At 31.4% G+C, this 27,826-nt stretch overlaps 1 long non-coding RNA gene across 2 annotated transcripts; it reads left to right on the top strand.

The window, feature by feature from the left end:
• Positions 1-11,201: 11,201 nt before the first annotated feature.
• LOC145321728 (uncharacterized) lies at positions 11,202-26,235 on the top strand. 2 transcript variants are annotated; one of them, XR_013880399.1, is made up of 14 exons: positions 11,202-11,247; positions 11,996-12,063; positions 12,953-13,037; positions 13,763-13,900; positions 14,699-14,884; positions 15,090-15,186; positions 15,527-15,656; positions 19,700-19,985; positions 21,701-21,770; positions 22,287-22,339; positions 23,417-23,490; positions 24,238-24,518; positions 24,869-25,006; positions 25,486-26,235. It is a non-coding gene; the product is annotated as an uncharacterized LOC145321728 (long non-coding RNA). The 2 variants fall into 2 exon arrangements; XR_013880400.1 differs by lacking the exons at positions 11,202-11,247; positions 11,996-12,063; positions 12,953-13,037 and adding an exon at positions 13,479-13,558.
• Positions 26,236-27,826: the final 1,591 nt, after the last annotated feature.

The following is a 27,826-nucleotide window of genomic DNA, read 5'->3' as shown; positions in this document are numbered from 1 at the left end:
AAGCTTATAATTTTGTTTCTAGGCCACGTAGTTTAATTTCAAAGTTTTCAACATGAGCATTGCAATTCTTTCAAAATTTTCATTGTACATAAAATGTCATTTTAAAATGCCTAGAACTTTTTTTTTATAGATGCTTAAGGCTTCAAATTTGGGGTAATTGGTCTACTTGTGGCAGTCTTTCAGCAGTTAAAGCGTGGTATTTCTTGCAGGCTTCCTTTAAGTGAAAATTATATAAAATATTGAAACATAATCAGAGCGTAATACTTTCTAGCAGTTGTTATCATTACAGTAATTCTCATTCAAGATTTAAAATTAAAGTGGCAGCACTAACGTATCATAAAACAATACATGTCAATACTGGACATGAGATGTAGAGAATATTTGCTTATGAAAATATTAACCCATAAGTGCCGAACCGGGTTTTAAAGCCCGGTTCCAGAAAATCACAAAAATAACCGGTTTCCAGCTTCATAATTGCATCATTCTCACTATGAATCCCCCCTCTAATACCCTGGTTTTTATTTCCCCCTGGAGCAGGCAGTTTAGCTTACTTTCGTTTGCCGGTATAGCTCAACAAAATTTGAAAACCACGAAAATTTTGGTGAATTCAAAATACCCCTTCTAACTTTTTTGTTTTATAGTAAAGTCGCTGATTTTTTTCATGAAATCTAAAGTTTATTGACAAGTACATCTATTTGTGAATTCGTTTTATTCAAATTATTATTTTTTATATGATTTTTTTATTGTTTTTTATGCCCTATTATGACCCGGTTCGACATGGCCATAAATGCCCAACAGTTTTAAAACCCGACTCGGCTTTGGTTTTATCACTCGGTTTTAACTTTTCAACCATTAAATATTTCTTTACGATTTATTATTCTTGAGCAACCCTAATAAATATACCCTAGTAATCTCTATATTTGTCACCCAATATTTTTATGCTCTTTTTCTGATATGTATCACCCAATTTTTACGTGTTCTTTTTTTGTGTGTGTGAAGTTTTAAAACTTCGACAAACAGGCTTTTTTAACCGAAAGGTTGGTACCTATAGCCAAAACACTAAATGTGATATAAATCGCTTTGTATATTACTTGTAGCTCTATAGATTACATGAGGTTATGTAGTTTTCAATTACGGATCGTATCAAAGTTCTAAAAAGTGTTCATCTCACTTTGGGCGTTCAAAAATTATATTTTTCATTTTTTTGTTGAAAAAAACGGGTTTTTACTACAAAACCGGGTTTTAATACTGAGGGAAACCGCCCAAAACGGGTCCAAATGCCCGTTGGGTTTTTTTGCAACTTTCCTGTGCACGCCACTAGAGCAAAACAAAAAAATTGGAATTCCGTTTTGACCATTATAAAGCTTCCCTGAGATTTTCAGCTCGATCGGCCCATAAAAGTGGCGCTCGGCACTAATGGGTTAATAGGAAACTATGGTGGATATTTAACTACCATTGAGAAAAAGTGTGGATATTTAATTACTATAAGGAAATATGGGTGAATAATCAACTCTCCTATTGGGGAAATCGTAGATATTCAAATACCATTGAGCCAAATTGTGTAGACAAAAAAATATACATATGCCCAGTTCACAAATGACTTTTAAAGGTCGACCGATTTTTATCTGTAGGTCAACCTAAACAAGTACAACCCACAAATACCTTTATGAAATCGGTCAACCTAAAGCTTCTATAGGTTGACCCAAAATTCCCAGAGGTCGACCTTTGTCTTTTTTGAACTGGGCTATATTCATAGGAAGAGAATTCAAAATTTTACATTGTTTTTTACAAATATTATTAATTTTCTAACTTAACAAAGATGACAACATACATAAAAGCGAAGCACTGAAACAGTAGGACAAACGTACATTAACACTTGTATAGTGTCAGAACTGAATAATCAGAGTATAAATGTACAACAGTCGAAGCAAAACTGTAAGTACATTTGTTGAAAAACTGCTTGATACGGGATAATGTTTATGGACATACATACATTTTTAGGAATTAATTAGAGAGTTGCTTCGCTTATAACAATGTACTTTGTTGGCCCAGAAATAAATATACCAAAAATCATATCATTCGAATGATTAGATCACATAAAAATTTGTTGTTAAAAATGTAAAAAAAAAATCAACATGTTTAAAATGGAAGTACGGACATTCTGGTAATAATTATAGAGTTGCTACTAAAGGAATCCCAAGCAAAGTTAAAAATCGATAGGATAATTCTAACATGCCTAAATTTACGAAAAAATCTATCCTTCACGGACGACAAATAGTTTGGAATATACTTATCACTTAATAGAGTGTTTGGAATGCTAAGCACATATAAGGTATATAACCTTTAAAATCATGTATGTATATAATTTTTAAAAGCTGATAGCTTTTTTTGTTAATGTAGGCATGTTAGAATTGTTCTATCGATTTCAAACTTTGCATGGTGATTCCTGAAGTAGTTAGATATTATTTAGAAAGCGTAGCAACTCTATGATAATTACCAGGATGTCTATACGTCTATTTTAAATATGTTGATTTTTTACTTTTTAACAACAAATTTTTATGTGATCTAATTATCTGATTGATCTGATTTTTGGTATACTGATTCTTGGGACAACAAAATACAATGTTATAAGAGTTAATCAACTCCTAAAATGTAAGATTGTCCATAAACATTATCCTGTATCAAGAAGTTTTTCAACAAATTTACTTACAATTTTGCTTCGACTCCTATACATTTATATTATGATTATTCAGTTCTGACACTATACAAGTTTTATGGATGTTGTCATCCTTGTCTTTTAAAAAAGGACTTACTCGTTTAAACATATAGAAAAGCAAATTTGTAGACAACTAAACTAACAAGGACTAATTACGTAGTAATAAAGTTAAAGTTATGAATCTATTTACGTAATAAAAAAAAGTTGAATTAAAATTAAGGAGTTGAGGGTACTTCACAGAAAAACAAGTGTTTTTAAATTATGAATCATTAGGATTTTCAAAATAAAAAAAAAGTAACAAAATAATTATATTAGATGATCATAGGGGGAAAAATATAGATTTCAAATAATTATAGCTAAAAAACTCATTTTTCTTAATTAACTTTATTGAATCAAGTATAAACATAACAAATTATCATAAAATATGAATTTTGCAATTTTTGCAAAGTTTGCAAAGTAAATAGAGAATGTTCATGATAAACTAGTTCACAAAAGAAATAGGTCGACCTCTGGAAACTTTAGGTTGACCGATTTTATAAAATCATTTGTTAGTTATACTTGTTTAGGTTCACCAACAGAATAAATCGGTCCACCTCTAAAAGTTGTTTGTGAACTGGGTATATATATTTAAATATACTTCATATAAATTTAAAATTATCAAAAAATTGACGATTTTCAATTAGAAATTGGCCTTTATATTTGTTTTAAATTGTTATACGAAAAACAAGTAATGATAAGGATGATAACATCCATTATAGCGAAACATAGGGAAAAAATTGATGATTCGTTGTATTATTGCTAAATTTCAGCATTCAGTTTGAAAACGAACTTACATTACGGAAGTAATTAATGAGATACTATGCTTAATCTTACATATATCACTAGCGGCTTCGTCCCTAGCCTCTAAAGGCTTTGCCCCAAGAGGTGATCAAAAAAAATTTGGCGAAATTTATAAAGAGACCAAGGAAATCTTCAGCAAAAAAAAGACCAAGGAAATCTTCAGCAAAAAAAATGGGGGGGATTTTTTTTCATTTTTTGGGGGGTTGGGGGTGTCTAAATCCCCAAGAAAATAGCCCAAAACCACCACAGGACCAGTAGGTATATTCCGATCGGTTCAGTGGTTACAGAGATCTTAAGGGACGGACAGACATCATTCTACTTTGTATTATAGATAACTCACAATTTTGCAAGAATTCTCTATAAATAAGTTTCTTTTTTTAAAATGGGTTGACAACTTTGGTATCAGATTATACTTAATTAGGAAAGGAATCTTCTTGTAAAATTTAATTTCTTACTAAAGATTTTCATATTCTAAAATTATCTATAATACATAGTAGAATAATGTCTGTCCGTCCGTCCGTCCATAGACGTCCAAGCTTTTTTTTGGGGGGGGGTTAAATTTTTTTAAGGGGGGGGTAATTTTTTTTTTTTGGGGGGGGGGGTAAAATAGCGCCCGAAGCGCGCCGCAAATTTTTTTTACCCCCCCCAAAATTTTTACCCCGGGGGTAAAATTTGCTTGGGGGGGTAATTACCTCTCCTGAAATCTGTTGGCAGGGGTAAATTTAGTTTACCCCCCCAATATTTGGGGAGGGGTATTTAAATTTTATAAAATATTTAGTATTAAAAATGCGCGCGAAGCGCGCAAAAATTTTTTTTATCAGAGATTTTTTATTTTGGGGGGGGGGTATTTAAATAGTTGGGCGTGCCTACGGCGGCACCCCCAGGGTAGGGGTAAATTTTAAATGGGGGGGGGGGGTAAAATGAAGAAAAATTTAGGGGTGCCTACGGCACCCCCAAAATCGTTTGGGGGGGGGTAATCGCCCCATTACCCCCCCCTTGGACGTCTATGCGTCCGTCTGTCCATTCGTCCCTTAAGATCGAGGTAACAATAAAACCTATTGGTCCTGTTGTAGTTCTAAGCTATTTTCTTGGGGGTTGGACATCCCCAACCCACCCAAAACTGAAAATCCCCCCCCCCCCCAAAAAAAAAAAATATATTTTTAGGCAGTTACTTCAAAATAAATGGCAGCACCAGAAATACTTAAATAAGCTAAATCCTTATGATAAAGTAACAGGATGTGTGTTTTTCTGTCTGTCTGTTTGTTTGTACCGAAGGATCTCGCTAATCGCTGAACCGATCGGGTCCTCCTTAACAGGGTAGCGTCTCATAGGTCCCGGGAAGGTTTGTAACTATTTTGGTGGAGGGTACCACCACCCTCCCAAGAGAAATCGCCCCTAGAAAAAAATTCCCCTTCCCAAAATATCTTTTTTTATTTTTTAACTAAAATGAAAAATGGGGGAGGCACCTCCCGTCCAAAAAAAAAATTCCCATCCTCTAATTTTTTTTTTAATTTTTCTTTTCCACTAGAGGCCTCTACGGGGCGTAGCCGCTAGTTATTGATAACGTAGCAAAAAGTCATGTAGCTTAGACAATGTTTCATATAAGTCATTTACAAAAAAAATCAAAAATATTAAAACTTTTTACTAAATGTAATTGATGGCGGATCAAGCAAAGTTAATTTTACATACATAAATCTTACTGCTTTATAAATCGAACTAGCGGCTGCGCCCCTTGCATCCAGGAGCTTTAAAGTAAAATAAAAGAGAAAGTAGAAAAATATCCAAAAAGCATATTATGACATAAATCGCCTAAAACCATCCCAGGACCTATGTAAAGATTCCCTAAAATAGAGAACTCAATCGATTCAAAGGTTAAAATATTTAGTTAAAGATAAAGAAAAACTTTAACTTTGTATGAAAGGATATTAAAATATTAAGCTTGTAACACTTGGAATCAACTGAACGCTTCAGTATTTTGGTGAATAATATTTTACTCATACAAATAACATCTGTAAAGGTGTTTTTAATTACATGTACGTCAGCAATGGTCTAAATTAAAACATGAAATTATACAGGGTGTCCGTCGGAAACTGTTTCTTTTTTAACGCTTATTACTCACTTCATATTTGAGCTATCTTAGCAAAATAAAAAAAATATTTGGCAGCCTACTACTGAGAAAATCTCAAAAAACCTGTACAAATTGGACAATTCTCAATAAACTCAATAAAAATGGTGTTTTTTTTTAGTAATTTCTAAGGCTAGGAACAAGATATTTTAAAAAGTTCCTGATTCTACTCCTCAACAAGGCCTTTTCTGAGAGCACCATGAAGCCATAGTTCTGATGCAATAAATTTTTGACCTCCATAAAGGGGGGCCTCAAAATTTTAAAGTGCTTGTACCGTCGCAATTTTTGCATTACAGAAAAAATGTTATGCATGGGCATTTTTTGCATAAATCAACCATATTTTAGCTGGGGGCAAAAATTTTAACAATTTTTTTAAATCTGGGACACTGTAATGTACATGGTACATGTAGGTAAAGCTTAAAACCTTACAAGGATTTTAAAATTTGTAAATGAATATATTCTTATACATGTATCTTCAAGTGAGATAATTGCACATGGTAAACAATAGGAATAGGATTGGTGTTCTAACACATCCACGAAAAAAATTTAAGCATTTTTTATTTACATTTTTTGCTAGGTTAATTTATTGGAGAAAGGATAATAACAAAATTCTCTATTGCTACAAGTTAAACAAAGAAATAAATAAAAATACGGGAAAATGTTAAATCACTGCACTATCAGTTTTAACTGATCAATGAAAATATAATCAAAGTACCCAAAGCTTTTTTAGCTAACCTATGATAACAGTTGAGTTTACAGTTAATGTTGCTACATGTGTATAAGAAAAACTTCTCATTGTGGTATTTGCTGAAGAATTGATTTTGAAATTTTTGCGTAATTGGTTGAACACCCTAGGATTATTATAATTAACCTTTGTAAATAACAACCCAACCAAGAGATCACAAACTCTTTTCAAATAATTACAGGCAGGGAAGGGACATTGGATTGTAAATTATACTGGTACCTAAATTTTTACATGAACGTTCTCTCAGTAGTTAGCTTAAAAATTAGGTACTTTAATTCAATCTTGATTTTTGACACAACTAGCAGTCCATGTCCATCAATCTACAGATGGAATAATTTTGTCTATCATAATTGGGGATATATATTAATATATTGTCAATGTCCTATCCCTTAGGATCCCTGAATGTTTTTTCTTCCCTGATTTAATTCCTGTTAGAACTAAAAAATTTATGTTGACATACAAATTCCTTGATTTACATAGGGATCTTTAAGGATGAGACAGTGGCTGCTTGAAAAGTGAATCTAGAGAACCCAGAGAAATCATAGTTTGTAATGGGATGCGATATAAATCACTTTATCATTCATTGTCTTACCATTTAAGGTCACTGCCTTATAATTTTTAAACAACTGTTATATCCCTTTAAATGATCACTTTTCAGTTCGTAGGTAGGAACTTATTTCTTAATTAAAAGTCCTTTTTGACCCTTTTGCACTTGAAGTATGTATTCATTTATTCTATCTATCTAAATATATCTTTTCATCTATCTACCTCTTTTTTTAAATATTTATCTCATAATCTGTATATCTGTTTACATATCTTTAACCATTTATTTATCTATCTAAATATCTATGCATTCTATTCTATTGATCAATCTATTCATCCATCTATACATCTAACTGCCTATCAATCTATCTATCTCATATCTCTATTTGTTAATCTCAACTAAAATAGTTGTGAAAAATCTAAACATACATACTAAAACCATGAAATTAGATTGAATCTATTATTTATAAACATTCATCCTAATGAATTTATAATTTCCTAGGCCTCAAAAGGTCAACTTAAGATTGATTAAAAATGAAGATAGTGAGATGAAAAATTTAAACTTGCTTCAATGAAGCTTTTATGCCCATAAAAAATGGCGTCATACTGGCCTACCATTGGTCAATTTAAATGTATACTAGCCTGTCATTGGTAATTTAGTCTGTATGTTGGCCTATCATTGGTCATTTGTATTGTATGACGTCATTTTTTATAGGCCCTATTAAGAGCTTCTGCTACAAAAGATGTTATTTGTTTTATTTCATATTGTTATCATTTCCTTTTGCTACAAAATTAATACAAAAGTAACTAAATGGCCAAAAACCTGTACACAAAAATGGGTTGATGGGCCATGTGCTAAAAAGTTCTCAGGCAATATCAAGTTATCAAAAAAATCATGTTCTCACTTGATTTGTTGATCAATGATTAAGCATGTCCGACCAAATTGTTTAAAATAATCATTTAATTACTCTATTTATAGGTATCACAGCTACTATATAATTAGTGCCTGTCTGTACGTCTGCTCCATTAATATTATGATATGTAGATTAATGATTAAGCATGTCGTATCAAATTGTTTAACATAATTATTTAATTGCACAATTTATGAGAAGCAGAGATTCGATCTTATTATCTAATGTATGTCCATATATCTGAAAATTTTTGAATCAAAAAGTAATTTGTAATTAATAATTTGCCAGGCAAATTGTTTCAATGATTTAATAGAATTCTGCTTTAAGACATTTGACCAAAAATCTGATTACATCCCCAAACGTGATAAACAAAATTACCTCTTTTTTAGATTAAAATTAGTATCTAAAGTTTTCAAGCCGACGAATGAAAACTATTGTAAACAGTATCATTAGTCCAAAATCTCCTCTCTCCTAGAACCTATAGTCATTACCTAATTTTTAATATGTTGCGCTATTTATTAATTTTATCTTCCTTGTTTGTTAATAATTGGATCATACATACATCCACATATAATCAGCACTAAATTTTCAATCATTAAATGCTTAAGGATTTTAAAATACCCTAAATAACTAAAGCCCATAGCAGAGATAGTGGAAAGTAAATTATACTGGTTACGAAAACTTTTTAACTTGCGAATGGGAAAGCACACCATGAATTGTTTGCAATTGTTAAAGTTGTAAATGGAATTACAAATTTAGCCAACTTGTGAATTGGTAACGAGATACACACACACACACACACATACACACGTACACACATTTAAAAACCACTTATACACACATATATAAACAGTACCCTAGCCCTTCCCCCACCACCAAAAAAAGTTTCAAAGTATTCTTTCCTTATTTTCCGATGGAATCAAACCAGTTCTCAACCGTCTGATTTAAAATCATACCTTCTGGGTCGCCTCCGGTTTCCAGGGACAAATGCAATCCTTTATCACAGGACTACAATCTCTCACCAATGTCTCCTTTCCAGATCAGCGACGCATTAATCCCTGTTTTGACAAATATATTTAACCTTAGAATGGTGGTATTATTTTACACCGATCCTAAACCCAAATATACTCAAGGGATAGTCTGTTGCCTAAAGCCCTATTCCGAAAATGGTATTAAAACATTATACTGCAATTTAGTCTAAGAAAACTTTTTATTCCTAGGTAACTAACTTTACCAACACTTTTGGACTGGAAGTATCTATTGTGATTACTAGAGCCATGCGAACATGACTACAATATTCCGTTCTGCTGCCTGTATCCCCGTGAGGCGTGAAGTTCTTTGTTAGGTACCTTTGTCAGGTAAGAAAATCACTAGGCTAGCTCCGAACCGATCTTCCAGAGTATTAGCAAAGTAAGACTACCTTTAAGACGTGAACTTATTCAGAGTTCTAATCCGAAAATGTTAAATTGTCCGAATAGATAACGATCTCCAACTTTCCTATACTTCAGAAGCTGGGGGAGGATCCAGTTGTTAGTACCGGCCGTCAGATAGCGTGCTATCATCAACCGTTGGTAGCCGAGCCACCACCGTATCTTCCCTGTGTTATTCCTATTTAGCCCCGTAGTGACTTGCGACTTGCTGGTACCTAGTACCGCGCTATAGGAGTTCTCTTCAGAAGAAAACTTGGAGATAACTATCCGTCCGGATGCCTAAGCCTTTAGGCCCTAAGAAGGCCCTGTCCTTAAATTTATCTCAATTGACCAACATCAAAATGATATTCTATAATTTATTTAACAAAGTATTATGAATTTATCTAACAAAAACTTTTATTTTTTAGGTGTGTTTTTAAATGAAAATCCTAAGTTTGAGCCGCCAGGACCCTCAAGAAAATTCCAAAGCAAGAGAAGGGAGTCTTCCCTTAATTTTTAGAATTTTTTAAAGAGTATGTGTAATATAGTAATTCCGTATCACGACTGACTGTTTCTCTCTTCCAGGTTTACTTTTATAGGCCTGAAGCCTTAGGAAAAAAGAGAGACAAAAAGGATGACTTTTATTTTTGTGTTGATTTTTATGTTTTATAGAAATTGGCGACCTGATTATTAAGATTTTGCATTTAAAAGTGTGTGTATATCTCAGCTAAATTACAATATTCATTTCATAAATTAGTAAGATCACATTTTATTTTATTTTACATCAAGAATACATTAAACTATTGGTTTCAAATTAGTTTTTCTAGTAATGTTTTTCAATGTCCTCTTTAATTTTACAAATTTTCATTCTTTTAATTTAGTTTTTTATCACGAAACCTCTAATTTTATGATTCTTGTGTTGTTTTACTAATGTTAATTTATATTGACAATATTTGCTAATAATTTTTTAGCTGTATTATGACCATTCTATTAAAAGGGTTATTGTCTCTCATTTCATTATAGGGTCTTCGTTTTATAGATCTTATTTCCCCATTTTAATAAATAGGTCTTTATACATGCTTTTTTACTTAAAAATTATATTAAATTGTTTTAAATTTGTCTAATTTTGATAATATTTTTATAGACTTTTATTTTCATTAGAATAAATACATAATTTAAAGTATGGGTTGGATTTTTCCCCAGTAAAGCTACTCTACAAGTTATTCATAGAATCGGTTTAGGGGAAAAGGACGAACCATGTACCCCCCTCAAAAAGAAAAGCTCGATTATAACACGTTCAAGAGGCTAAAAATGACTCGTGTTTCATACAGCCTTGTTTTTGAGGTGTTTTAAATCATAGAATATTATTTGTTTACTATTTTAATAATTTTTTTGTGTTTTTTGGCACAGACGAATTTTTTATATATAATATTATGGCTTTAAGACATGATTTTAAGTTATTTTTCAATTAATATCTTTATGTACTACATTAAAAGTTGAAGGCTCTTAAAAACTTATACCAAAACATTAATGTCGTCTTACCTACATTGGTGAGCGCACTAATTTATGGATGCCGCGCTAAAATTTGGGTAGTTCTTATTTACCGCATGGCGACACTGTATAGGTTTTAGACTACAAGCTAAAAACATTTTTTAAACATAAAATAAGGAAATATACGAGTTAAAAGTTGCTTTTTTATGCTCACTTTAAAGTGAGAAATAGTAATAAGAAAAGCTAGATCATTTGTTGCTATAATTTGTCATTTTCCCTAAAAATTGGTGATAAATTTTAATAGGAGCCTTCGTGATATGATAAATATGAAAATCTTAGTTTAATATAAACATTGTGAATATTTTAGATTTATCTTGCTTTATGTCGGGTGTTGCCATGGTGAAAATGTGCTTAGTTTTGAAAATGATAAAGAATTGACTAAAGAAGAAATAAGCACACTATTACTGGTAAACTAAATTTTGTTTATGTTTTTTAAAGCTATAATTTAATGTCTTTTCATGCGTCGACTATTTAGCAAGTTAAACCAAGAGGTTTTCATAGACAATGGACATTCGGCTTCGAAACCGATTAATATCCGCTGTATTTGAACCAGCTCTCACCCATTCTAAAAGTCATGAAATGCATCGTATTACAGACAACTTCCCACGAATATTAAAAAAAATTAATACCTTCAGCCCCTAGAGTTCAACAAAACTGGTTTTATACTTATATATTTTCATTTTAATGTAAGAGAAAACCTGTCTATAACACGATGCGATAAATTATTCTTACATCATTATATTATTTGTCTATATATTTTTTATCTCTTAGATATTAATCCACTCCTATCGGGAAGAGTTAAAAAATAGAAAGACATTCCATTAATTAATTATCTTTTATACAAATTTGGTCATTTTATTACTGTTTTATTCGAAAGTTCGTTTTTTAAGGTCATTAATCTTATGCTACGTTTTTATTATATAATATTTAGTCCTTCCTTTATCTCTCACTAAACAGATGTTTTTTAGACTAAATTTTATATGTATTTTTAAAGAAACAATATTTTTAAAATGTTGTTTTCCATAAAATTGCAATCATATTCCTGCATTATGACCTGAACATAATTATTTATCAATGATTGAATTTTATGTGTTTTAAAAATTGGATTTATTCTTTTTTGATTAGATCTAAAAATTGAATTTCTTATTTTTTCAGGCCCTTTTGCAGTAGTTTGGCTGTTTTTTGTTCTTGATTGTAGTCGTAGTTTGGGCTCTCAATTTTTGGTAAGTATCAAATTTGTAACTTTTTTATTTTTGACCTTTAAAACACTAGTTTTACTATATTGAACTAATGTCAAGTGGACAAATATGATAGCCTCGTCATATTCATCTCCTTTCTACTAGTTGTACATTATATAACATTATGTGTGTTGAAAAAAATATAAGGTCCACATCAACTTCTTGGGAAATTGTTTTAAAGAGCAGCTGGGTTGTTTCAGTTTATTTGTTATGGGCCAAATATTTTTCCAACAATTACTTTTATTATTTTATTTCTAGTTATAGAGTAGTTTTATTTAAACTGTTATAGTTCTTTTTACGCGTTAGCAAAAGCTACATATTTTATTGATTTTATCCTATTTTATAAAGTAGTAAGCCTTTTTTGTCTGTAGCGAAAGATCTCGCTAACCGCTGAACCGATATGGTTCACCTTTACAATGAAGCTTCTTATATGTCTATGGAAGGTTGTAAACTATTATGGGTGAAAAGACCTCACACATTAATTGCCCCTAGAGGCTTCTAAGGGCGTAACCGCTAGTAGATATATGAAGTATTTTACATTTATCTCATAGTCGGTTCTAATTTTGTAAAAATTACTTAGATCCTTTCAGATATAAATAATAAACTCTTAAAAAGTCCTTTTATAAAAAAAATAGCTAAAAACCCGACTATACAGTCAAAAAGACCCTAAAGTTAGTTGCTATTGCATAAATTTCAAGCAATATCATATTCCCAGTTTTGTTCTCACTTATTAGTTTCAATCTCTCGATGTCATGAGTCATCAGAAAGTTCCCAAAATAGGCATTAAATATTGAGAGATTGTCATAGAGTCTTAATTCTTTTATTATTAATATAAGTATAAGTTTCCCTGGTAGCCATACTGTTTTATATTTAGGAGGAATCCAGTCAAATCACCCCACGAAGACTGAGAGAAGGCTTCCCTAACAAGACTAAAGTTTAATGATTTAAAATATGTCAAGGTAAAGTCACGCAACCTATTTCTTCACCACAGAGCAAAAATTAAGTGTCGGAAATAATGTTAATTACTTACAAAACTTAAATTTATACTAAAATGTAATTGTTTAATGCAAAAGCCATTTTTATTTTCAAATTCATTTTTAGCAAAGAATATTTAATTTTGTAGAAAATAAAAATGAGAAAAATATCATCCAATCTATATATGTGATTAACCTATGACGCGCAAAAGGTTCAAATCTCTATATTCGTTGTATCAGTCTAACGTCGCCCGTCGGCCATCTTACTAATAGCAAGGGAAAACAGTCTACATAAAAACTTAAAGAAAATTGTTATTTTTTAGTACAGAATACGCATTTAAATCAATTCAAAGCATTTATAAAAACAATTTGAACTTTTTTGTTTCCAATTTTAGTAGTTTTCAACAACTTATTTTGTTTCTTTTAAGAAAAGATTGGTTAAATTAACTATCGTGAAAAAGTTTTCAAAATGTAATATTAAACCTATCCAAATATCACCTAATTATGTAAGTAAGTTTTTCATTCTTTGACTAATGAACCATTGGATTGTTTTAATGAAATGTACTATTCTGAAAAGCCCTAAATCGAAAAAAGACTTTAAAAAGAAATTAACAAAGCAATGCAAACTTTAGTATTTTATTTATGTATTATACTTTATTGTTTTATTTGTAGTTCATTTATAACAACCTAATTTTGTTATTTTATTTTAGGTTGTTTAGAACCGCTGTATTCCACCTGAATAAACGAGTATTGAAAGCTTCCCTGACTGCTCCACTGTCAGCTGTTCATTCTGGGACACCTGCCGCACTGCTACATCTCCAACTAGTGGGTTGTGGTACACATACAAAGTAAGTATATCATTGCACGTAATGGGTAAATTATGAATGGGAAATATATATTATTTGAGTGTTTTTCACCTAAATTTTTCAGCTCTCTGTTGAGTTTCCTATCCCTATTTCCCTGATGGTTGAAAAAAGGAGAGTTTTTTAATATTCTTTACAGGGGAGAAAAAGGTTGATTGAAGATATCGAAACTTTTAAATGCCGTCTTCTTTTTTGAATATTTTTGTTAGGTAAAGATAAAAATGGACCATTTCAAAATATTTGAAGTCTTTAGTAGTTTAGTCTTTAACAGTCATTCGTTGGTTTTTTGTCTCAAGTATGAGACTGATATGGTTCTCCATTTTCGGATCCTAGGAAATTGATGATTACTAGCTGTTTTTTCTGGTGTTATTCTATAATAAAAGAGTTAGAAACCTGAAATAAAATTATTAAATATTATTATTGTTCCAATTAGAGTAGTAGAGTGTGTATCTATCTTAGCTTTACATTTTTTTAAAAACATGGATATCTTGGTTTAATTTAGGAGGTGGTGTGGTAGTGTTGTGGTCCAAAAAGCTGTTTTTTCTTCCAATTTTTATTGAGCAAAGAATAAAACGTTTTTTAGATTTATGCACTGCACACCGACGACAACGTGATTAGACACCTTGCCAAGTTTTTTACATCATAAGAGCAACATCCTCTTTCACTTTTAAATTATAGCTTTTTTTAATGATACAATAGATATATTAGACCGATACTTAAAAGATTGATTTTTCTAAAATTGTATAGCTATTTTAATATTTTTTAATTGTTCTTATTTTTCAGTTGTTTTGAGAAGGAAGATGAGATTTTTTGGGATTTGTTTGGGCCGCTATTTATCCGCCAAGACAACCTACATGGAGCAGAATGTTCCTGTCCTGGAACAAGGTTCCAAGAAGCGTGGTGTTTGCCGCTATTTGTGGGATGACGATGTAGGAGATCCTTTCTAATTTGGTTTTGTTATTTTATTTGGTAAGTTATAATTCTTTGATGAATTTTTAAGTATCGAACTCATATTTAATATTGGATAAGAGACTGTGTTTCTTCAAAACAACTAATAATTTTATCTTGTTGTTAATTTTAAAATAATGGTGTTTTAATTACAAAGTTTTTTGGTTTTTTACTATTGTCTTATTCATTATTGTCTCATTTTACAATTATTTTTTCTTTGTTTTAGATTATCATGTAGCTGTTTAGCTATTTGTTCTGCCGTTTTCTCACTTATTGGGCTTTGTTGTTGGTGTACAAAATTTACTTAAGATAGCAGTTATGAGGTAATGATATTATCATTTAGACTCAATTTAGATGGGTATTAATTTAAAATATTTTATTTATTTGTAATTTATGAGCTGTATAAGTTTTCATAGAATGATAAAAATTGGTTTATATTTATAATGGATTTTATGATGAGAAAAAAAAGTATTCTGAACAAGAGTAGCACCAAAGGGTAGTGCAGATAATTAATCCTAAGATTTTTAGATGTTATTTTTAAGTGTGAATGCTTTTTGGCTTATTTTCTGTGTGCTTTTCTTTTTTAAATAATCTTATTTACAGCTTATATTTTGTAGAATATTTTTTAGCTTGATTTAATATTTATTTTTTCTGTTTTTTCAGTCATATTTCCTCGGCTCCCAGTTTTAATTCAACAGCTGTGGTTCCAATATTGCATTGTTGATCAAGTAACTGGTGAATGACCGCCCTATATTTGATTGCAGACGGAGTAGTCTGTACACTGATTTTCTAGGTAAGTGTTCCTTTTGCTTCTATTTTGGTCCTTTAGGGCCTATGGTGCTTCCATCCCTTTTTATAGGATTGTGAAGCTAAAAGAAGACCCCTTAATACTCCTTTAGTATTATTTTTTGGGGGGTAAGATACATGCATGCTTATTCTTATTTTAGGTGAAGCAAAAGATTAGGTTTTGTTTAATGTAAGCAGAATATGTGACTGATATTTTTATAATTAGATAGTTATTTGCTTAGCAAAATAACTTCTCCCCCTTTGCAAAAAAAATTTGCTCAATTGGAGGGGTTTTAATATAAGTTAGAGATAAATTTGAGAGTGATTTTTATTAGTTGCTTTATTTTTCAGTTCATTTTGTTGGGAGTTGGGAGGGTGGTTTATATTTTAAAAACTTAAATTTATTTTGTTAATATCATTCTGTATAAAACATATAAGGCATTATTTTCTGTCTTTCTATAGAGTAATTGACATAAGAGACATTGGCCTTTTGACTTATAGATTTAAGACAAGAGTGAAAGAAAGTGATAAAGAGAAGGGTCGACAGAAAGAGAGAAATAATTAATATCGCTTTTTTGTTTTATACTGATAGCTTTGGTGTTTTGTTTTTATTAAGGAGTGTCGTGTAAGGTGAAAAATCAAGGTGTGTGTAAAAAAAATATTGATAAGTAAAGTTTTAGTTTATTTATGTTGATTTTATTTTTATGTTGTGTGAAATGTGCATGTGTCATCCAGTTTGTTTTATATTTTCTTAATTTAGAGTTTTTTGCAAGTTTTGTTTTAATAATTGTGTTTTATTTCAGCTGTTAGCTTTCTAGCTATCCAGGCTAGTGTATGTGTGTAACCGATTTGGTTAGAAGAAAAATAGGCAGCTGATTTCTGCTTTCTCATTGTACTTTTTTCTCAGCTAAGTGGGTAGATGTGTGTTTGTCGCTGTTTAGTCTGGTAGAGTGTACTCTACAGCTAACTAGGCTGTGTGTGTATGTGTGCCTAGGTGGCACTGGTTGTGCGTGTAGTTTAGTGGCCTAGCAAAGTGTACTCTACAGCTAACTAGGCTGTGTGTGTGTGTGCCTATTATTAGATGTTGAATAATGTATTTTAGAGCTATATAGCCTGCGTGTGTGTTCCGCCTAGGTGGCTTGGGAAACAGTTGGGTTGTGGTGTGTAAAATTTCTGCTTTAAAACATATATGTGTAGTTTCCCATTTGTTTTTAAATGACCTTATATTTTTTTGTTCATTTTAAAAGTTTAAAATTTTATGGTTTAGCAATTGTAACTTTTTATGTATAAATTTACAAGAAAGAGGATTTATAAGTGAAGTAAATATTTTAAATGTAGCAAAACAAGGATGACAACATCTATAAATAGCGAAACACAATAAGGTCATTGATGGTAATATTTACAAGTAGATTTGTAGTGTATTTATTAATTGATTTATTGGGTAAAATAAACACTAAAACTTGTTTTTATTTATATAATGTTGTCGCTCAAAGTAACTTACATAAAGGATGCTCATAGCTATGGGAAGAATTATTTTGATCATGATATCTTAAAGAGTTTTAAGACTGGTCCAAAAATACCAAAAATATGGGGGAAAGTGTAAAAATTATAGAAATAGCCAAAAACCTGCAAAAAGGAAGTTTGATCGTCATGTCTGTTTTCTTTAAACAACAGGAAATTTTATTTTGCAACTAAAAAAAAAATCTGGAAATCGTACCATAAACACTGAGGATATGTAAAGAAATGAAAAAATTACAAAAATAGCTTAAAACCTATTCTATTACGCAAAAATTTTGATTGTTTTTATGCGCACGAAAACGAATTTTTCCAATAATTGTCTATTATTTTGCCAAAAATTGACAGAAAAATTATTCGGCGTTTTTATCTTCCTATTTTAAAGAGAATAAGAAAAAAAAAATTTATTTTTAAGGCAAATCGATTTAAAAACTGCTTTCAAGAAATGTTAGAAAGTAATTTAAGATTAAGTTGTCCTAAATCTTAGAAATTGTTATTAATTTATCTTAGGCTTGCGTGTGTGTGTTTAAATATTGCAAGTTGTACTTTCAAAATCCGCATTATTTAAATTAAAAACTAAAATAATTTTGATGAGGTCTGTTTTCTATCTTGACATGTGTCAACTTTTTTCAACACTATATTTATGCATTTACACAAAAATTTTAATTATATTATTTCGGAGCAAAGCATTTCCTTAATTTACTATCTATCAGTTTAATAATATTAGAACCCTCAGAAAAGTTTTTATCATATAAAGTTTTTCAAATTTTACTATAAAAATTCAATTTACTTTCCATAAACAACTAATTTCAAAAAATAAACTGCATTTAGAAATATTCTTTGTTTAGGCCAAAAATATACAAAAAAAACTCGCCATTTTATCTACACATCCTAAGAAATACATGTTTCAAAGCATAAAGGCCCTATTCTTTACACAATGATACAACTATTGGCTGCGCCCCTATAAGAATATTCTTAGGGAAAAGCTTAAACTCATATTTAGGTTCTTAAAACCTTTTACAATGCCATAGATGCTTAGTGCTGTAAAAAGTATGAACAATATTTTAATTAGCTTATAGAAGAACGAAAGGTTGTTAATAGTTAATCATTTTAGCTTGCCACAATGCTATCTCTTATTTTAACATCGACTACATTGATTAGGACACAAAGTTATCATTTCAGATGGGGTAATTGGACGTCTGTATTTTGGGGTATAAACGGTCAAATTCCTCTCAACCAATTGCATTAGTTCTCTGGATGGGAAATCTATATGTTCAGCTGATAACATCAGCTTCCTTAAGGCTTCGGTTAGGACAGATTGGTATTGTCCCTCGGGATAGGTTTCATATTGCCCAATATAATTATTTTCCCCTTCAATTGGAGCTGTCCTTCCTGAAAAATTATCAGCCATTGTCAATCCTCTCAATTGTCCACCTGAGCGTGGCTGGGATAGGCGGGAATGCCCTGACAAATACAGGTGGTAGAACCACCCTGAGCGGTGACGCTGTATTTGCGGGACTTTACAGCCGCGGCTAATAACTTCTCGTCTTTAGGAAATGCACACTCTGATTGTTTATTCTAAAGATATTTAAAAATCATTAAAGATTCTGTTTATTCCTTTATCCCGGATTAATTTAGCCTTTTTTGATTAAGAATAGGAAAATTATTAATTAGTGATTGGGATGTATCAAAATTGTTTAAAAGTTTAGTTAAAAATGGAGAAATAAGCATTGGTTTTAGAGGTATCAGGTGGTAATTTATCATGTATGACTTATTAAAATTATTTTGTAATGGAAAAACTGTGGTTTACCTTAAAAATTGTAAAGCCTAAAAAAAAAAGATAAAATCTTTAAGTCTAAAGTGAAACTTAAATCAAACTTATACCAGATAGAGAGCCTAATCAGTTCAGTCTTATAATGTTGTATAATTTGCAGTTGAAAATTCAAGATAATCAATTTAATGTATTTAAAAGTTTGTAAAAAGTTGAATTAAATGTATATTTTGGAGCGATTTTTAACACACATGTCTAAAAATCAACACATGTGTTCAGAACTAGGTCATAAACCTCAGAATTTATAAATTCATTTTCATAAAAATTATTAGCTAAAATTAGGCTTATTTTCAGGGATCTTAAGGGATAAGACAATGGACGATATTTTGTTGGAAGTTTAAGGCACATTAACTCATAATTAATGAAAATTGGATTTAATTGTACAAGGATCTAAAGGGATAAGACAATGGATGATAAATTTGTTGGACTATTTTGCTACATAAACACATAATTTATGGAAATTGGATTTAGTTAGACTTTTCTTATGGAAATTTTTATTTCTTTTGGGATTAAGTTCATGCTTATTTAATAAGGTCTTGTAATTTTGGATGACACATTTCTGTTAGTAAGTTTTTTTTCCAATCATTATTTCAAAAGTATGGTGTCATTCTAATTTATTATTGTGTGGTGTTTTCTGATTATTACAAAAAAAATTTAATAGCTTATTTATTTATTTGTTACTAATTCTTGTATTTTATTTTTAGGTATCATGCCTGTTCAATATCCTGTGGTTGGAGGATCGAGTTTTTGTTGAAGAAACAGTAGAACTGAAATTGGTTATTTGTGAGATTCCTCCCTTGGGACCTCCGCAGATTTTACCGGTTTTTGTCTGCAGATTTGTATCTTTTACCCTGCTGACTGAAAGAAATGTATCTCCGAAGTTAAGGAACCTGTTTTGGCTTGGAGATGGGGAGTGGTGCTCGAGCTTAGCCAGCCACATATTTCCAAAAAGAGTGAAGGGCTTGAGGATACTAATGGAGGTATAGGCAGGTAGGAATTTATTGTTTTTTAAGCAAGAAAAATTTATCTCTAGGTTATATGTTTTCTGCAGTTTTGTGGGGAGTTATTTTATAATTTTGATTGTATGTTGCAGCTTGCTACATAACTAGATATGTCTGTATTTGTTATAGAATAGATAGCGTATCTGCTCTAGAACTAGAATTGTCGTCTGTTGAGCTTTTTAATATTCTATTTTATTAAGCACACATAATTGCCCTATTTTATAATTATAATGATGTCTATTCTTGTTCAAACTTTTTATTATTTTTTCTTGCCTTTTATAAATAAAGCATTAAAGTAATGTATGTAGAGCAATAAATAGTATATGTAACAGCCACCCCTTCTCAAAGACCTTTTACACGACTTTTGGTTGGGTCTTTGAAATAAGCTGAATCATTCAAAAATGTAAATACAGCCGGGTGCTGGCAAAAGAACCAAGAGCAAATTGCAAACTAATGTTAACACAAGGACGCCCAAGCTTTGTACTTAGCATGGGGGTAAAATGAGGATTTCTATATATTAGTAATGTAAGATATTTAAATACTTGAGGGGTTTAAGGGATAAATACACCATTACCCCTTTACCTGGACATCTTATGTTTCAGTTATAATGATTTCTGCATTTTGCCTAGTTAATTTAGTTTTTGTATTGTTTAGATACTGTTCATTTGTTAAAAATTATTTTGAAAATTATCTATTGATCTCTTGAAATTGACAATAAGCCAATAATTGAAATAAGGACATAATTAAATTGCCATCCCCACAAGGGAGAGCTCAATCTTTTATGGAAAGATAATCGAAAACAATGTAAATACTGGCAAAAACCAAATTTGGGGACATCTGCAATATATTAGTTCTACATTTGTCGCTAGATGTCACTAAAAACTTGATAATTTTGATTTGCTACAAAGTATTCATATCATTTAGAAAGATGTCTTATTAATCACAAATAACTAGGTTCAAAAATGCAGTATTGTAAATCAGAAAAGATGATTATGAATATAATGGCAGTTTTAGATACTTCACATAAGTTTAGACAGAGATGACAATTTTTCACTAAAATTGTCCCTTTCTTTTTCTAAAAGCAGTAAAAAGCATTAAACAGCTAAACTTAGAAAGCAAAATTTAATGAAATTATTTTTCGTCTGCAACGCTCTAGGTCTATGCAATTGGAAATCAAATAATATGCTCTTTATACATTTATACTATAAATTTACTAATGAAACTCTGTGTCTCATTGTATAGTTCTAAGAATGGGATCTGGAGATTCTTAAAACGTTTGGATAATGGCTATTTTATACCTTATCTTTTTAGCTAGATAAACCCTAATATAATTTAAAACATTAATTAATTTATTTAGGGTTTTAATTAAACGGTTGCTCGATTTAATTGGCTTAGACTCCGGCTTTGTTTCATGTTTATTCATATCAATCCTGTTGGTTCCGCGTTCAGTCATGGCAATGAGTAATAATCTCTCATTTGACATACTAATGTATGCAATGATAAAAAATAATAAGCCAAATGAAGCAAGAGTACTACCAATCACCATACTTGTTAGTAGAACTAACATGATTGTCATGAATTTATTTTGAGAAGGAAAGTCTTCAAGATATTGGAGCCATGATAAAGCCTTTGTGTTTCTGGCCCCATTTTTCATGCACAATGCACTTTTAAAATCTGATTTTTCTTTAATTCTATTGTTTTCAGATATGTCAGTGTTGTAAGAGGACTGTACTGTTTTGCAGTAGTCAATTTTCTGCTCATCTAAATCCTCAGGGTAATTTTCTTTGCTTTTTATTTTACTGATGTTTATCTGTTCGTCTATTTCCTCTTTTTGCCCCAAACTATTTTCTAAATCGACTTTGTCTATTTGTACCTCTGGGCATAGCAATTGTTGAGACAAATTAACAGAAATTTTATTGCTAGATAATTTTTCAATTTTTTGACTTATTTTTTGATCCGTCGCGTAATTAGGGGATTTATCCAATTTTGTGTTATACACATTTTCTTTTATATTGGTAATTATTGGCGGATTAATTTTATCTATTGGATTATTAACAACAGAGTTTTCTATTATTTTTAAATCATTGTCTATAGACGAACAGTTTAATGTTGAAGTATTAGATGTTTGACTTTCCATTAATATATTTTCTATTAGCTTATTAGTATTATTACTATTTACACTATTTTGAGTATTATTATTGACACTATTTTGGGTAGTCGAACATTCTAGTACTTCAACATTCTTAATTTTTATATTTTCATTTTGATAATCAATATCCGAATTTTTCAGGTTTATCTGAATGGACAAAGAAATGTTGATTTTGGGACCAGATTGATTCTGAGGTGATTTTTTCCCTAGAATAGGGGTGCCGGGTATGTCCCAAGAATCCGTAACTTGTGGTATTTTTATCTGTAATTGTATGTTTTTGCTTTCTTGAGAAATACTCGGCTGCCCTACTAGTTTTTTTCCATTGTTGGCGGGAATTTGCACGCCGACAATGGATGGTATAATCTTGATACACCATAATTTAAGCAGCGTGGGCATTGGTCTTTGGAGGGATTGACATTAGGGAAAGTGAAACACTCCCCACTACCATGGGTGTCAGAATTACACAATAAACAAACTATACTGTTAGCTTTTTCTTTATTCTTTTTATACCACCATTCCATATTTGCTTTTTTAACTGCTTCATCTGGATGTTTTAAACAGTATCTAGAATAGTGAGGCTTTTGGCAATGCTCACAAGTTTTTTCCTTTTCTACTTGGTTTACATTTGCATTTTTTTGTCTGTCTAATTTTCTTTTTCTCTCAATGGCTGAGTTATAAAAGCTTCTGTTATTGCTAAACCAGCTTAAGATTGTCTCTTTAGTAATGTAAGGAACATTGGTGGATGTCAAAAATGCAGATTGCAATAATGGTGGTACCAAATAGGTACATATTTTCTCCCTAAGTTTAGCCATTTGATTTTCATGACTATTGCCTGTTTTTTGCAACATGGCTGCCAAATATACTATTATTTTATTTGGTTTGTCTTCGTCTTCAGCAGTGAATCTATAAGTGTAGAATTGTTTCTCATATTGATGTGGGTTGAGTAATTCTGCACCTATGGTAGTTAGGATCGATTTTACAAAATCCTGAGCACTAAGGGCATTAGGATCTATTTCTAGAATATCTAGTTTATTCCTTGATTCTTCATTAAAATAGTGAATGAGAATATTGTTGTAGGAACTATGAGTAAAAGGGATCTCATATTCCTCCAAATATTTAAAAGTGCTAAAAAAAGTGTAATTGTTAGTTTTTTCTCCATATTGGGGTGGGATTTTACCCAATATTTTGACTTGTCTGTGAATACGTTCGTGTTGACAACTGCCCCACACTAAATTATTTGGTATGAGATTAATTATTTTTGCTGTATTTAGGTCAGTGATGGATGTGTTTTCATGAAGGAGAAGTTTAAGTTGCCACATTTGAGATTCAGATAAGATATTTCCAAGTAAGTTATTTTCTTGTCTTGTCTCTCTATTTCTGTTATCTCTATTGGTAGATGGAGTCCTTCTATCTAACTCCGTATCTGAAGAGCTAGAACTAGAGCTAGGACCACTACTGTTACCACGTCTATTCATTCTCCTTGGCATAGAGAAATTCTGTCTGTCTTTATGCCTGTCTTCTTTGTCACTATTGTCTCTTTTATTTTGTCTTTCTTTACTTGACTTAGTTTTGTCTTTATCGTGTTTATAACGATTTTCATGTCTATCATGATATTGTTCATGGCGTCTTTGGTCCTCATTGCCATGTGGGTTAAGTGGATCATACATTCTGTCAGGCCTTTTTTTAGAATGTTTTTTACTTTTTTGTCTGTCAAAATCCTCACTATAATAGCTAGATTCTGACTCATAACCCGAAAAATCTGAAGTTGGTTTAACTATTTTTTTATTTTGGGGTTTATTTCCATTATTTTCTTGTTTTATTGCTTGAATATTTGGCTCATGTTCATGTATGGGAGGAGTGTCTTGTAAATGTATTTGAGGCCTATTTAATATGCGATTTTGTCGCCTATTGCCTAAGAGAAGCATTGCTGTTGCTGAGTGAATCTCAGGCCTAACATGAACACTAGGTATTTCCTCCAGTCTTAGATAATGATTTACTGCATTATTTAATCCAGGTTCATATTCTGGATTATAAGGTGGAGGATTTAATATTTCATCTTCTAATTGATCAATAATAATATCATCCATTTTAGGTTATTGCTGTACTACACATGGAATGAGGCCTAAATCAAAGATAAATGGAGCACCATTGTGCGTGGCCTATGCATTGCTGTACTACACATGGAATGAGGCCTAAATCAAAGATAAATGGAGCACCATTGTGCGTGGCCTATGCTCTGCTGCACTACTCATGGAATTGAGGCCTAAATCAAAGATAAATGGAGCACCATTGTGCGTGGCCTATGCTCTGCTGCACTACACATGGAATGATTGTTTGTCAATGAAGAGCTGTGCTTTTATGGATGCTTTACTGGTAAGACTTATTTAGTGGCCTTGCCCTCTCCCTCCTAAAAGGAAAAAGTTAAATCTTACCTGGGTTTATCCGGTAACGGAACCAATTTTATGGGTCGCCTCCGGTTTCCAGGGACAAATGCAATCCTTTATCACAGGACTACAATCTCTCACCAATGTCTCCTTTCCAGATCAGCGACGCATTAATCCCTGTTTTGACAAATATATTTAACCTTAGAATGGTGGTATTATTTTACACCGATCCTAAACCCAAATATACTCAAGGGATAGTCTGTTGCCTAAAGCCCTATTCCGAAAATGGTATTAAAACATTATACTGCAATTTAGTCTAAGAAAACTTTTTATTCCTAGGTAACTAACTTTACCAACACTTTTGGACTGGAAGTATCTATTGTGATTACTAGAGCCATGCGAACATGACTACAATATTCCGTTCTGCTGCCTGTATCCCCGTGAGGCGTGAAGTTCTTTGTTAGGTACCTTTGTCAGGTAAGAAAATCACTAGGCTAGCTCCGAACCGATCTTCCAGAGTATTAGCAAAGTAAGACTACCTTTAAGACGTGAACTTATTCAGAGTTCTAATCCGAAAATGTTAAATTGTCCGAATAGATAACGATCTCCAACTTTCCTATACTTCAGAAGCTGGGGGAGGATCCAGTTGTTAGTACCGGCCGTCAGATAGCGTGCTATCATCAACCGTTGGTAGCCGAGCCACCACCGTATCTTCCCTGTGTTATTCCTATTTAGCCCCGTAGTGACTTGCGACTTGCTGGTACCTAGTACCGCGCTATAGGAGTTCTCTTCAGAAGAAAACTTGGAGATAACTATCCGTCCGGATGCCTAAGCCTTTAGGCCCTAAGAAGGCCCTGTCCTTAAATTTATCTCAATTGACCAACATCAAAATGATATTCTATAATTTATTTAACAAAGTATTATGAATTTATCTAACAAAAACTTTTATTTTTTAGGTGTGTTTTTAAATGAAAATCCTAAGTTTGAGCCGCCAGGACCCTCAAGAAAATTCCAAAGCAAGAGAAGGGAGTCTTCCCTTAATTTTTAGAATTTTTTAAAGAGTATGTGTAATATAGTAATTCCGTATCACGACTGACTGTTTCTCTCTTCCAGGTTTACTTTTATAGGCCTGAAGCCTTAGGAAAAAAGAGAGACAAAAAGGATGACTTTTATTTTTGTGTTGATTTTTATGTTTTATAGAAATTGGCGACCTGATTATTAAGATTTTGCATTTAAAAGTGTGTGTATATCTCAGCTAAATTACAATATTCATTTCATAAATTAGTAAGATCACATTTTATTTTATTTTACATCAAGAATACATTAAACTATTGGTTTCAAATTAGTTTTTCTAGTAATGTTTTTCAATGTCCTCTTTAATTTTACAAATTTTCATTCTTTTAATTTAGTTTTTTATCACGAAACCTCTAATTTTATGATTCTTGTGTTGTTTTACTAATGTTAATTTATATTGACAATATTTGCTAATAATTTTTTAGCTGTATTATGACCATTCTATTAAAAGGGTTATTGTCTCTCATTTCATTATAGGGTCTTCGTTTTATAGATCTTATTTCCCCATTTTAATAAATAGGTCTTTATACATGCTTTTTTACTTAAAAATTATATTAAATTGTTTTAAATTTGTCTAATTTTGATAATATTTTTATAGACTTTTATTTTCATTAGAATAAATACATAATTTAAAGTATGGGTTGGATTTTTCCCCAGTAAAGCTACTCTACAAGTTATTCATAGAATCGGTTTAGGGGAAAAGGACGAACCACTTCCATCATTACCATCTATTTAATTTTTTAGCTGATTTGTAAGGGATGATTATTTCTTATTAATTACATTTTTTACATGGTAATTACATTGACTATTAGTTTCAGAGATAAAAGCAATGCAACTCAAGCATATTCATGACAAAAAAAGTATTTTATTTCAATGTTAAAAGTGCTTTCACTCACTCTACAACTTGTTGATTTGCGCGCACATGAACGTTGTCATCCTTCTTAGTAGCGAAGCCACTCTATAATTCACTTTGTCTGTCCGTTCGTCCGTCAGTCAACAAGTCCATAACAGGTCAACAAGTCCAATTGACTGCAGACTTATTCTGGATACGGTATCCTTTATCATAGAGCATCCAGCAGACACTTACTTAGTCAGTCAGTCTGACGGTAATGCTACTTTTATCATTCACAAATACTCTCTCTTTTTTTATGATCACAAAACATTTGCTTTATAACCCACTTTTTACCGTTTATACATCCACTATTTTATGTGCTTCTCTACTTATGGATGCTGTCATCCTTGTTTAAAGTAGTAATATGTGAGGATAAGGGGATGGGATTGCCATTAAACTTTGCCCTCGCACAGCTAAAATTGCTTTAGCGAGAATTAAAAAGAAATTACTATTCCAGTATGGCTTCGAAACAAATTAATATCCGCTGGATTATTACCGGTTTTCAGCCATATTGAAAAATCATTTATAGCATCGTATTACAGGTTATTTTCCACGAATGTTAAAATAAAAATTATAAGAGTATTATCAGTTTTGTTAGCTTGGGCCTTCAGCCACTTGTGGCAAACAAAACCAGTTTTATTCTCACAATTTTTTATTTTATTATCCGCAGAAAGCTGTCTTTAATACGAGGTAATAAATAACTATTGTATATCCGTATATAAAATGTGAAAGATCGCAGTTCTGTGATAATTTAGATCTCAAAAACAGCTAAAGAGTTCTACATTCGTAAGCTATGCTTATCCTTTTGCAAGATTTTAAAAATCAAAAGAAGCAAGGATATCAGGGATAAGACAATGTACGGTGAATTGATGTACATTACCAAATTGTGATATACAAATTAACCCTTATGTATTAAGTAACATTATTGATAAAAAGTTAGGACACTGCAAGTTTATACTACCAAATCATAATTCAATAAAAGTCTACAAAACGTTAATGATAACGAATGGGGTAACGTGTTTTCAGTTTTTTTGGGCTAGTTGAATTAAGTTAAATGTTTATCATTTTATTTTGGTGGGATTCTCTTTTTTTCATCTATTTTTTTCTATTGTACTTTGATAATTATTTTATGCATGTAGGTCAAAAAGTTTATTTTTTGAGTAGAGGTAATCTCTGTTTGTGTGTGTGTAAATAGTGGTTTAACTTTTGTGTGTAGAAAGTATTTTCTGTGTGTGTGTGTAAGTTTAACTTGTGTGTATTGTGTAAAATTTAGTTTACTCTGTGCAGTGTAGTGAGGCAATTTAGTTGGTTACTGTTGACTTGAGAATTTT

Source organism: Acartia tonsa, chromosome 6 (assembly GCF_053477335.1).
Source record: "Acartia tonsa isolate MP-2025a chromosome 6, ASM5347733v1, whole genome shotgun sequence".
In the NCBI taxonomy this organism is placed as follows: Eukaryota; Metazoa; Arthropoda; class Copepoda; order Calanoida; family Acartiidae; genus Acartia; species Acartia tonsa.
This window is presented reverse-complemented; position numbering and strand designations above follow the sequence as displayed.